Here is a 12463-nt window from a genome sequence, read left to right as displayed (position 1 = left end):
AGATTGAAAGGGTTTCAGAAAGTGTGGAATGCCAAATGTACAATACCATTGTTTCTTCAGAGCCCATGTTCGAGTCCTGACAGAGTCGATTTCAGCTGCTGTCTTTCCAAGAATGTAAATTAAATGTTATACCTTGCTCTGTTCAAGTCACTCAAAGAAAATCGCAAACACAATACCCTGTTTTTTTCCCAAACTTTCTAAAGAGTGATAACCTTCACTTGAAAAATAATGACTCAAACCAAATAAGGATTTATTAATTTTTATCACTTAAGCATACACACACATTCACACACAACATTTTTGATAGTGCTTTAAAGTTTTCAAAATGTTCTAACAATCAATATTTTATCTTCGCAATAGCTCTAAGTTGTATAACCATGGCAAATAATTTTCACTCTATTTTATCAATTAAGACACAAACTTCCAAAAGTTAAATGACATGCTAAAATTAAATAAGAAATATCCCTGAAACTAGATTCAGGTTTTGGAATTCAGAACTAAGCTCCATTTATCATTTCCTTACTTTATCAGAAATATATTGATATTTTGAAAGAGAAATAAAATGTTTATAAAAGCTAAAATTTTACCTATTTAAAAGTTTTATAATTGTGCATTGCATTCAGCAAGTCAGGTTACTGAGCCAATATCTTGCAAACAAAATTACTTCTGACAAGTATACAATTGCTTCAAAGACTAAAGAAAGATTTGGAATTTACATGTCAGCCTAAAAAGGTATCCATCCAAAATATTTATAAACTTGAATTTTGATTAGAGAGTTCAGTTTTGATTTAAAGAAACTACTATCACCTGATAAGAAAGTTATTAAATCTTGAGTTCCATTACTAAAAATATTATTTAGATGATGAAAGAAAAGTACAGAAAATGCCAAGCAGATCACAGTAGAGTGTCTGCATGATACCTTTAAGAGAAGTATCATGGAAATCCAGGTGATGTTAGATCCTTATACCATTAGACTGACCACACTGCAGAAACCTAGAGCTGAAGCTCAATCAATTTATGCTCTGAATAGAGAGTTCCAGAGATAGAGATTCAGTCTCCAAAAGAGTCTTTCTAACTAAAATGGAAATATACCTATATTATTAATTACTAATACTTCCCAATTTTATTATCATTGGCTCATCAATGAGCTCTTAAACATTTATAATACTAAGTTGTCTCAAGTTTTCAGAAAAATAGGTGCAGTGTGAGTTATTACTTTACCACTTCAGAATTACAATTTAATAACATAGCTAGGACATTTCCCCTCTACTCTGTTAAGGCAATATACAACCATTACATTGAACACATTTCAGCCTGGTTGAATTATTTAGAATTTGACTTCCATATTCCAAAGCCTACCAGAATTCTTTGCACACAGGAGGTATTCAATAAATACCTTATAATAATGAGGAGATATAGATCTAACTGGTGGATTTCATCTCTTAAAAAATGATTTTTCCTCTTTAGGCACATTAAGTTAAATTATAAATACCAGTCTGCTTTTATTGCTTTTACAATTTATTGCTTTAAAAAATACTGCTCGGGGTTAAGATAGTGGAGTAGTATAGGGACCCCGAGCTTGTCTCATCCCTGAAACACAGCTAGATGAACATCAAACCATTTTGACCACCCTGGAAATAGATCTAAGGATTAATGCAACAATCTGCATAACTTGAGCCAGAGCTTGGCAGGTACATGGTTGTGGAGAGGTGAAGGAGGAAGAGCTGTGAAGGGTAGGGAGCCCTTTTCATGGAGAGAGGACAGAGAGAGAGAAAGAGAAAGGGAGAGAATAAAGCACAACAGGATCATGCAATAAAAGCACTCCCACCAAAAGTAGCTGGTGAGAAAGAGAGAAAGAGTAAAAACATTCTCATTGGACTGAACAAGAAACCTGTTCCCCAAAACCTTTGGGAGAAAGAAGAGAGTTTCAATAGCACCAGGATTCTATAAACAGTGGAGTCCAGAGTCTGAAGGTTCAGATTTCAGTGCCTGGTGATGCTCTGGGGAGGAAGCAGGGCTAATCCCCAGTAGCAGGCAGCAGGGACTGAGGGGTCCATGTGCCACACAGCGAGAAGCGGTTTCCTTGCTTGGAGTGCATTTAGTAGAGGCCATACGGCCTTCCCACTAGCAAAATTCCCAGCGGACCCTGGAGAGAAGCCACATTTACTGACACTGGAACAAAGATGCCAGAGGGCACCAAAACCAAACCACAGAGGGCTGTGTGGGGTGGTTTACCATAAACCTCTGCTGCTGTGCCATCGTGCAAACATTTTCTGAGACAAGCCAACACCAGCCACTGCTCAGTGAGAACTTTCCCCAGAGAATTTGCATGCATCCAAGCCACAGGGGTCTCTAAAGTGTGGAGTTTTGACACACAATCCCATCTAAGATAAAACTCTGGAAAGAGGTGCAGGCAGACAGCTTGGACATGGATAGGGGAGAAGTGGGATAGACGGAGGCCTGAGACAAAGGAGGGGTGCCTGATCGCAGGTCAGTGAAGGTGTGGCATTCCTGCACCAAGAGTAAGGAACTGGGTGAAGCCATTTTCACCTCTAGCATGTGAATACACACAGGGATTGACCCCAATAAGCTATGCAGTGTCATCAAGTGGAAAAGGGAGCTGTTACACCAAGCCCTGCCCATCTGTGGTACATCCCCCAAAAGACCAGCACAAATCCCTTCCACCTGCTGATTAGTCTACAGACTATAGTGTGCTTCAAAGTTTCATTTCTAGGGGAAATGATGTAACTGCATTCAGTTTTCATTCTGTCTGCTGGCTCCTTTATTTATTCGTTTTCTTCACTTCTGTTTTTGCTCAGGTTGTTTTCTTTTTTTCTTTCTTTTCTTTCCCTTTCTTGGATACCAAAAGAAACAAAATTATTTTTATGTTCTTATTTTTTAATTGTTTTATTCTATTTTACTTTCTTCATTTTATTTTATCCTATTTTAGTATTTATTTTATTTTTTTTAATTTTAACTAGGTTTTTCCTTTCTCTTTTTTCTCTATTCTGTCAAGTTGCTCTCAACAAGCAGACCAAAACACACCTAGGATCTTGCATCCTTTATTTGATTTATTTGTGTTTTTTTTTTAATTTTTAAATTTTAATTTTATTAATTTTTTTTCTTCCTCCAAAATGAAAAGATGGAGGAATTCACCCCAAATGAGAGAACAGGAAGGGGGCATCTGGGTGGCTGAGTTGGTTAAGCATCCAACTTCAGCTCAGGTCATGATCTCGTAGATTGTGGGTTTGAGCCCTGTGCCAGGCTCCATGCTGATTGTTCAGAGACTGGAGCCTGCTTCAAATTCTCCCTCTCTCTCTGCCCATCCCCCTGCCATTTCTATCTCTCTATCAAAAATAAATAAACATTTTAAAAAAAAAGAAAGAACAGGAAGAAATGACAGCCATGTATTTAATCAATACTGATATAAGTAAGAAGTCTGAATTGGAATTTAAAACCACGATTGTAAGAGTACTAGCTGGAGTTAAAAAAAGCATAGATGACACCAGAGAATCCCTTTCTTTGGAGATAAAAGAACTACAAGCTAGTCATGCCAAAATTAAACATGCTGTAACCAAGATTTAATCTCTAATGGATGCCATGACAGCAAGGATGGCAAAATAGAACAGTTAGTCAGTGATATAGAAGATGAAATTATGGAAAATAATGAAGCAGAAAAAAAGAGGGAAACAAAGGAAAAAGATCAATATACAAGACTTAGAGAACACAGTGACTTATTAAAAATGAATAGTATTTGAATCATAGGAGTCCTAGAGAAGACAGAGAGAGAAAAAGGGGAAAAAGGTTTACATGAGCAAACTATAGCTGGAAACTTTCCTAATCAGGAAAAGGGTACAGACATCAAAATCCAAGGAGCACAGAGAACTCCCATTAGATTCAACAAAAACTAACCATCATCAAGGCATATCATAATCAAATCCACAAAATACACAGACAAGGAAAGAATTACAAAGGCAGCAAGGGAAAAAAGTCCTCAACCTACAAGGGAAGACAGATAAGGTTTGCAGCAGATCTATCCACAGAAACTTGGCAGGCCAGAAAGGAGTGGCAGGATGTATTCAACGTGCTGAATCAGAAAAATATGCAGCCAAGAATTCTTTATCCAACAAGGCTGTCATTCAGAATAGAAGGAAAGATAGAGTTTCCCAAACAAAAATTAAAGAAGTTCATGACCACTAAACTAGCCCTGCAGGAAATTTTAAGGGGAACTCTTTGAGTGGAGAAAAACAAAACAAGACAAAGACCAGAAGACTAGAAAGGACCAGAGAACCAACTCTACAGGTGACACAATGGCACTAAATTCATATCTTTGAATAATCACTCTGAATGTAAATGCACTAAATGTTCCAATCAAAAGACATAGAGTATCAGGATGGATAAAAAAAAAAAACAACAACAACAATAACAAAAAACAAAAAAACCACAACATGTCTGTATGCTGCCTGCAAAAGACTCATTTTAGACATAAAGACACCTGCAGATTGAAAGTAAGGGGATGCAGAGCCATCTATCATGCTAATGGATGTCAAAAGAAAGTTGGAGTAGCCATACTTATATCAGAAAAACTAGATTTTAGAATAAAGGCTGTAATAATAGATGAAGAAGGGCATTATATCATAATTAAGAGGTCTATCCACCAAGAAGATCTAACAATTGTAAATATTTATGCACCCAACTTGATAGCATGCAAATATATAAATCAATTAATCACAAACATAAAGAAACTCATTGACATTAATACCATAATAGTAGGGGACTTCAATACCCCACTTACTACAATGAACAGATCATCTAGGCAGAAAATCAACAAGGAAATAATGTCTTTGAATGACACACTGGACCAGATGGACTTAACAGATATATTTAGAACATGCCATCCTAAAGCAGCAGAATGCACATTTTTCACAAGTGCACATGAAACATTCTCCAGAATAGATCACATACTGGGTCACAAATCAGCCCTCAACAAGTACAAAAAAGATCAATATCATACCATGCATATTTTCAGACCATAATGCTATGAAACTTGAAATCAACCACAAGCAAAAAAAAAAAAAATTGAAAGACCATAAATACTTGGAGATTAAAGACATCCTACTAAAGAATGAATAGGTTAGCCAAGAAATTAAAGAGGAAATTAAAAAGTACATGGAAGCCAATGAGAACAAGAAAATAGCAGTCCAAAACCTCTGGTATGAAGCAAAGGCAGTCATAAGAGGGAAGTATATAGCAATCTAGGCCTTCCTAAAGAAGGAATAAAGGTCTCAAATACACAATCTAATGTTACACCTAATGGAGCTGGGAAAAGAACAACAAATAAAGCCCAAAACCAGAAGAAGAAGGGACATAATAATGATTAGAACATAAATCAATGATATCGAAATCAAAAAAAAAAGAAAAAAACAGTAGGACACATCCATAAAAACAGGAGCTTCTTCATTGAAGGAATTAACAAAATTGATAAACCCCTAGCCAGACTGATCAAAAAGGAAAAGGAAAGGACCCAAATAAATTAAATCACAAATGAAAGGGGAGAGATCACAACCAACACCAAAGAAATACAAACAGTAATAAGAAAATATTATAAGCAATTATATGACAACAAATTGGGCAATCTGGAAGAAATGGACAAATTCCTAGAAACATATAAACTACTAAAATTGAAACAGGAAGAAGTAGAAAATGTGAAGAGACACATAACCAGTAAAGAAATTGAACCAGTAATCAAAAATCTCCCACCAAACAAGAATTCAGGGTTTGATAGCTTTCCAGGGGAATTCTACCAAACATTTTAAGAAGAGTTAATACCTATTCATTTGAAACTGTTCCAAAAAATATAAAAGGAAGGAAAACTTCCAAAGTCGTTCTAGGAGACAGGCATTATTTTGATTCCAAAACCAGTCAAAGACCCCACTAAAAAGGAGAATTACAGACCAATTTCCCTCATGCACATATTTGCAAAAATTCTTACCAAGATACTAGCAAATAAAATTAAAAGAATTATTCACCACAATCAAGTGGGGTTTATTCCTGGGCTGCAAAGGTGATTCAATATCAACAAATCAATCAATGTGATATATCACATTAATAAAAGAAAGGATAAAAACCACATGATCCTGTCAACAGAAGCAGAAAAAGCATTTGACAAAATACAGCATCCTTTCTTTGTAAAAATCCTCAAGAAGTTAGGGATAGAAGGAACAAACCTCAAGATCAGAAAGGCCATATACAAAAGACCTTCAGCTAATATCCTCCTCAATGGGCAAATACTGTGAGCTTTCTGATAGGTCAGGAACACGACAGGGATGTTCACTCTCACCACTGTTGCTCAACATATTGTTGGAAGTCCTAGCCTCAGCAATCAGACAACAAAAAGAAAGAAAAGGCATCCATATCATAGAGGAAGAAATTACACTTTCACTCTTCACAGATGACATGATACTCTACATGGAAAACCCAAAAACTCCACCAAAAAACTACTAGAACTGATACATGAATTCAGCAAAGTCACAGGATACAAAATCAATGTACAGAAATTGGTTGCATTTCTACATATCGGTAATGAAGCAGGAGAAAATCAAGGAACCAATCCAATTTACAATTGTACCAAAAACCATAAAATACCTAGCAATAAAGTAACCAAAGAGATAAAAGATCTGTACCCTGAAAACGATAGAAAGCTCATGAAAGAATCTGAAGAAGACACAGAAATGGGAAAGAATTCAATGCTCATGGATAGGAAGAACAAATATTGTTAAAATGTCTATACAATCAAAGCAATCTATACATTCAATGCAACACCAGCATTCTTCACAGAACTAGAAAAAACAATTCTAAAATTTGTATGGAATCAGAAAAGACTCCAAATGGGCAAAGTAATGTTGAAAAAGATAACCAAACCTGGAAGCATCACAATCTGGACTTCAAGCTATATTACAAAGCTGTAATTATTCAGACAGTACGGTACTTGCACAAAAACAGACAAACAGATCAATGGAACAGAATAGAAAAACCAGAAATGGAGCCACAAACATATGGTCAACTAATCTTTGACAAAGCAGGAAAGAATATCCAGTGGGAAAAAGACAGTCTCTTCAGCAAATGGTGTTGGGAAAACTGGACAGTGACATGCATAAGAATGAACCTGGACCACTTTCTTACACCATACACAAAAATAAACTCAAAATAAATGAGAGACTTAAGTGTGAGACAGAAAACCATCAAATCCTAAAGAAGAAAACAGGTAACAACCTCTTTGACCTAGGCCACAGCAACTTCTTTCTAGACATGTCTCCAGAGGCAAGAGAAACAAAAGTAAAAATGAACTATTGGGACAAACCTTCTGCAAGACAAAACCTTCTGCACAGTAAAGGAAACAATCAACAAAACTAAAAGGCAACCAAAGGAATGGGGGAAGATATTTTCAAATGACATATCGGATAAAGGGTTAATATCCAAAATCTGTACAGAACTTATCAAACTCAATATCCCCAAAACAACAAATAATTCAGTGAAAAAATGGGCAAAAGACATGAACAGACACTTTTCCAAAGAAGACATCTAGATGGCTAACAGACACATCAAAAGATGCTCATCATCTCATCACTAATCATCAGGGAAATACAACATCACTCATCATCAGGGAAATACAAATCAAAACCACAATGAGATGCTACCTCATACCTGTAGGATGGCTAAAATGAACAACTCGGGAAACCAACAGATGTTGGCAAGGATGCAGAGAAAGGGGAACACTTTTTCACTCCTGGTGGAAATGCAAACTGGTACAGCCACTCTGGAGAACAATATGGAGGTTCCTCAAAAAATTAAAAATAAAACCACCCTATGACCCAGCAATTGCACTACTTGGTATTTATCCAACGGATTAAAAAAATGCATATTTGAGGAGGCACATTCACTCCGATGTTTATAGCAGCACTATCAAAAATAGCCAAAGTATGGAAAGAGCCCAAATGTCCATTGACTGATGAATGAATAAAGAAGATACGGTGTGTGTGTGTGTGTGTGTGTGTGTGTGTGTGTGTGTATGTATATATATATATATATATATATATATATATATATACTGTATATACATATATATACATACACACACAATGGAATATTAGTTGGCGATCAAAAAGAATGAAATCTTGCCATTTGCAACAACATAAATGGAACTAGAATGTATTATAATAAGCAAGATAAGTCAGAGAAAGATAAATATCACATGATTTCACTCATATGTGGAATTTAAGAAACAAAATAGATGAATATGGGTGCCTGGATGGCTCAGTCCATTAAGCGTCCAATTCTTGGTTTCAGTTCAGGTCATGCTCTCATGGTTTGGAGTTCAACATCCATGCCAGGCTCTGTGCTGACAGCATTGAGCCTGCTTGGGAGTCTCTCCCCCCCACTTTCTCTCTGCCCCACCCCCGCTTGCGCTCTCTCTCTCTCACTCAACATAAATAAACAAACATTAAAAAAAATTTTAAAAAGAAAAGAAACAAAACAGATGAACATAGGGGAAGGGAAGGAAAAATAAGATAAAAACAGAGAAGGAGTCAAGCCAGAAGAGACTCACAAATACAGAGAACAAACTGAGGGGTGCAGGAGGGTGCTGGGTGGGGGGATGGGCTAAATAGGTGATGGACATTAAGGGGGGGGCACTTGTTAGGATGAGCACTAGATGTCATATGTAAGTGATAAATCACTAAATCTGCTCCTGAAACCATTATTACACTCTGTGTTAACTACCTTGGATTTGAATAAAATTTTAAGAATATACTAATTGTCAATCTTCCTCAATAAGATAAGGCAATAGAGAAATAACAAGCAAAATGACATTTTTATTGAAAACATATTTACCAACCCACTAAGCCAGATCCAATTCATAAAGCTCACCTATTGGCTCTTTCAGAATTTATCACTTTTTTAATATTGCTTTTCCAAAGAATAAGCCAGTAGGCTTTGAAGATCAACAGGCAAATACTATCTTACAATTTTATTTGCCTTATGATATCAGCTAATCTGATGTAATAAACAAAAAGCAAATTTTTTATCCCATTATTCCATGATTATTGCATGTCTGTAATGTAAAAGTGTTTTTAAGGGCTTATGAACTAAGGTAGGCATCAGAGAATAATAACTTTTAGGAATTGATAATAGAGGTTGGGCTTTAACAAATGCTAATTTTTTTGTTAAAGGATGCTTAATAAAGCAAAAAAAAATCAAGACCGTCAGCTGTGAGTGACAGAAATTTCAAAGTGACAGCGGCTTAAATAAGATAGAAATTTATTTTTAAAAATATTTACACTTCTGCAAGTGGGCATTTTTAAATTTTTTAACTGTAATGATGAAAAAGTTTCAGTCATAAAATAGCTATTTTTTAAATTAACATTAGTCAAATTTGAAGTTAAATTTGAACAGTCTCCCTGCTTCAATATTTCTATTTAAAGTTAAAGATTAAAGATCTTGTGAACACATATAAAAGTCAAATGCAATGGTGAACACTGGAGAATTTTTTATAGTATTTCCTGCATTTAACTGAATCAAAGTCTCTGAAAGAGTAATGCAAACATAATCACAGAGCAGCTTGAGAACACTCTAGTCAAATTCTAGACATTCTGGACATTCTTACTAGGAGCCCATATCTCTACAATATCCACTATGTGAGTTACTGCCTCTATTTCTGGCTGCACTTTCCTCCACTTAAATTTGGATAATCAGAGTGATCTGAGAATCAAAAGAAGGCAACAGAGAATATCATTTTGTTCTGACCTTCACAATCCAAGGCCATGAATACCAAGAAATCTCCTCTAAACTATTTGATGTTGGAGAGGATAGGCAAATTTTCTGGTTGCTAACAGCAAAATGAATTTTTCAACTTCAGCAATATTTGTCATCAGTCCTTTAACTCTGGAAGAATTAGCTTGGATATTTCTCTAGTTTCTATTTATGTGGTAATTTGTTTAGTGATCCACTTATAAATATCAGTATTCCATGATAACACTATGGAGGTAGTGCTAATTCTCCAATCCTCCCCCTTTCCATAGGATTCCCTTCATTCAAAGAAATAACAACTTTAGGGGTGCCTGAGTGGTTCAGTCGGTTAAGTGTCCAACTTTGGTTCAGGTCATGATCTCACATCTGTGGGTTCAAGCTTCACATCGGGGCTCTGTGCTGACATCTCAGAGCCTGGAGCCTGCTTCGGATTCTGTGCCTCCCTCTCTCTCTGCCCTTCCCCTGGTCATGCTCACTCTCTCTCTCTGTCTCTCTCTCTCTCTCAAAAATAAACATTAAAAATTTTTAAAAAAGAAAAAGAAATAACAGTTTTAGCTCATCACGTGCAGGTCACAAAAATGACTGCCTTCCCTAGCCCCCGTTGGCTTCTAGGCATGTCCCCTTACTAACTTCTGTCCTTATGGGATATAAGCCTAAGAGTCATCGGCAGTTTCTGAGAATTTTCTTTCAGCGATAAATGATACTTCACTTTTACTTCTTTTTATTGATCTTTTTTATTTTCCTGCTAGCAGAAATTAGACATGGAGAAGCCTTCTTGAATGATTACATGGCCTTGGATAGAAACACTCTGGAAAACAGAACAAGAAAGAAGAAGCCTGGGTATCCAACACCATGGAGTGCAATTCTAGAGGAAGACCGCCCATTTCCAGATTTGCTGGCGATAGGTCAATTTCCATGATATTTAAGCCACTATCCTTTTGAATTTTTGTCATTCTCAGATGAGTTTAATCATAATTATAATAGCACACATAACAGACATTAAAGTTGCCACAACAGTCCCATATTTCACGGAAGCCAGGACATTATCAAATGTAAGAAGCATCCCAATTTCAGAGGTGCAAAAAAAGTGAAGAAAATAAGCATCTAGAAATTGATGAACTATGATACTTCCTAAAATGAGTTTCTTAGAACACTAATTCTGGGGAATTGTAATAGATAATTATAAAAGAAGGAGTTGGTTAATCTAACAGTTCTGAGAAACACCGGTTTTGAAAATTAAAGAGATTTTTTTCTCATTACTTTTTTTTTTCAAGCTACCTAAGTGCTGTGAGACTCTAGGAAATGGAAATAACATTCATGATTTTAAATGCCCATGACCCAATGCAAAGTATTTTATCTTATTTCATTTCATTTCACATCATTTTGCTTGTGAAGCAGAGCAAAGAACGTGCTCTGGGAAGAAGCACAGAATGGACTAGATAACCCAGGTTTGAGGGTAACCCGGAGAGCAGGTGCTTGCTCTATCAACACACCAGATCGCCTCAGGAATCTACTCTTGTGACAGCACCAAATATTTATTCACAAGGAGGGAGAAATAAATTTTCACATTTCTTTTTGGAGAGCTGCCTTGCAGTGATCAATTCAGCCTCCCAGTGTTGTTCGAGTCACATTCAATTATATCACAGTGTTACACACCAGATTGTAACTAGCACAGAAAAATAAAACTGAGAACTAAAAACTCAAAAACTGATTCGAGAGATAAGACACTCATTCTGCCACAAGTTCAGCTGAATAAGGAGGGAGGCAGTATGCGTATGTTCTAAAGTTTCTCGAAGACTGTGGGGTTCCATTCTGAGATGGAGGGACGGGAAGGAGACATAAGCACATGCTTTGGTGCTCTTTGAATTTTAAAACTCTTAATTTGGAGACAGCAAGAACTGGCATCCTAATCTGTCCCAGGCTCTTTACCTTCATAGATGAGACGATTCTGAGATGAACTGAGGAAAATATACACGTAAACAGACTCCACCAGATAGATATCTGGCTGTGCCCCTCTTATGCAGCATCACTGACACCTGCATTTTACAGTTATTATTCAAGCCTGATGCCATTTGCCTATATTCACGTATGTTGGAGCTAACCATCATTTTTATGGGGCAAATGTTCATTTTTGTTTAAAATTATGGAAAGAACAAAAACATGTAACTCTGTTCTTCATGTTTCTAGATAGTGTTTCATTTTCTACAGAGGTTTCTGTTCACACAGGTGACAAACACTTCTGGAATCAAGTAGATTATTTTTAATGAAATAAAAAATTTCTATACCCTATGAAGGGTTAAAAGCTACACTTCATTATATTCATTTTGATTTTTTTGCAAAGGTAATTCTCATCCCTCAGTACTTGGTGTTGTTGAATATATTTCAGACAGGAAAAAACAAATTCCTCCTGTTATAACGAATGACTTAGAGAAATAAACCCAGTCAGTTAATACTGTGTGTTAGCTAGAATGGTCAGGTATCCAGATGATTAAGTAAATTTTCATTTCTCATTTCAGTGATTGGTGGCTTTAAAAGTTACTATATAAAATATTATTTTACTTTTAACTTCCAACAAACCATAAAGAAAAACATTGTTTTTCCTTTATTATTAATACCAACTAAAATACACCAAAATCATTTATATTGGATGTCTGAGAAA

At 36.0% G+C, this 12463-nt stretch overlaps 1 protein-coding gene across 2 annotated transcripts in view; it reads right to left on the bottom strand.

The window, feature by feature from the left end:
- The window catches only part of TINAG (tubulointerstitial nephritis antigen), an 84453-nt gene that overhangs the window by 54355 nt on the left and 17635 nt on the right, over nucleotides 1-12463 (bottom strand). The window lies entirely within an intron of this gene.

Source organism: Leopardus geoffroyi, chromosome B2 (assembly GCF_018350155.1).
Source record: "Leopardus geoffroyi isolate Oge1 chromosome B2, O.geoffroyi_Oge1_pat1.0, whole genome shotgun sequence".
Lineage (NCBI taxonomy): Eukaryota > Metazoa > Chordata > Mammalia > Carnivora > Felidae > Leopardus > Leopardus geoffroyi.
Note: the sequence above shows the minus strand (reverse complement) of the source record. Positions and strands in the feature narration are given on the sequence as shown.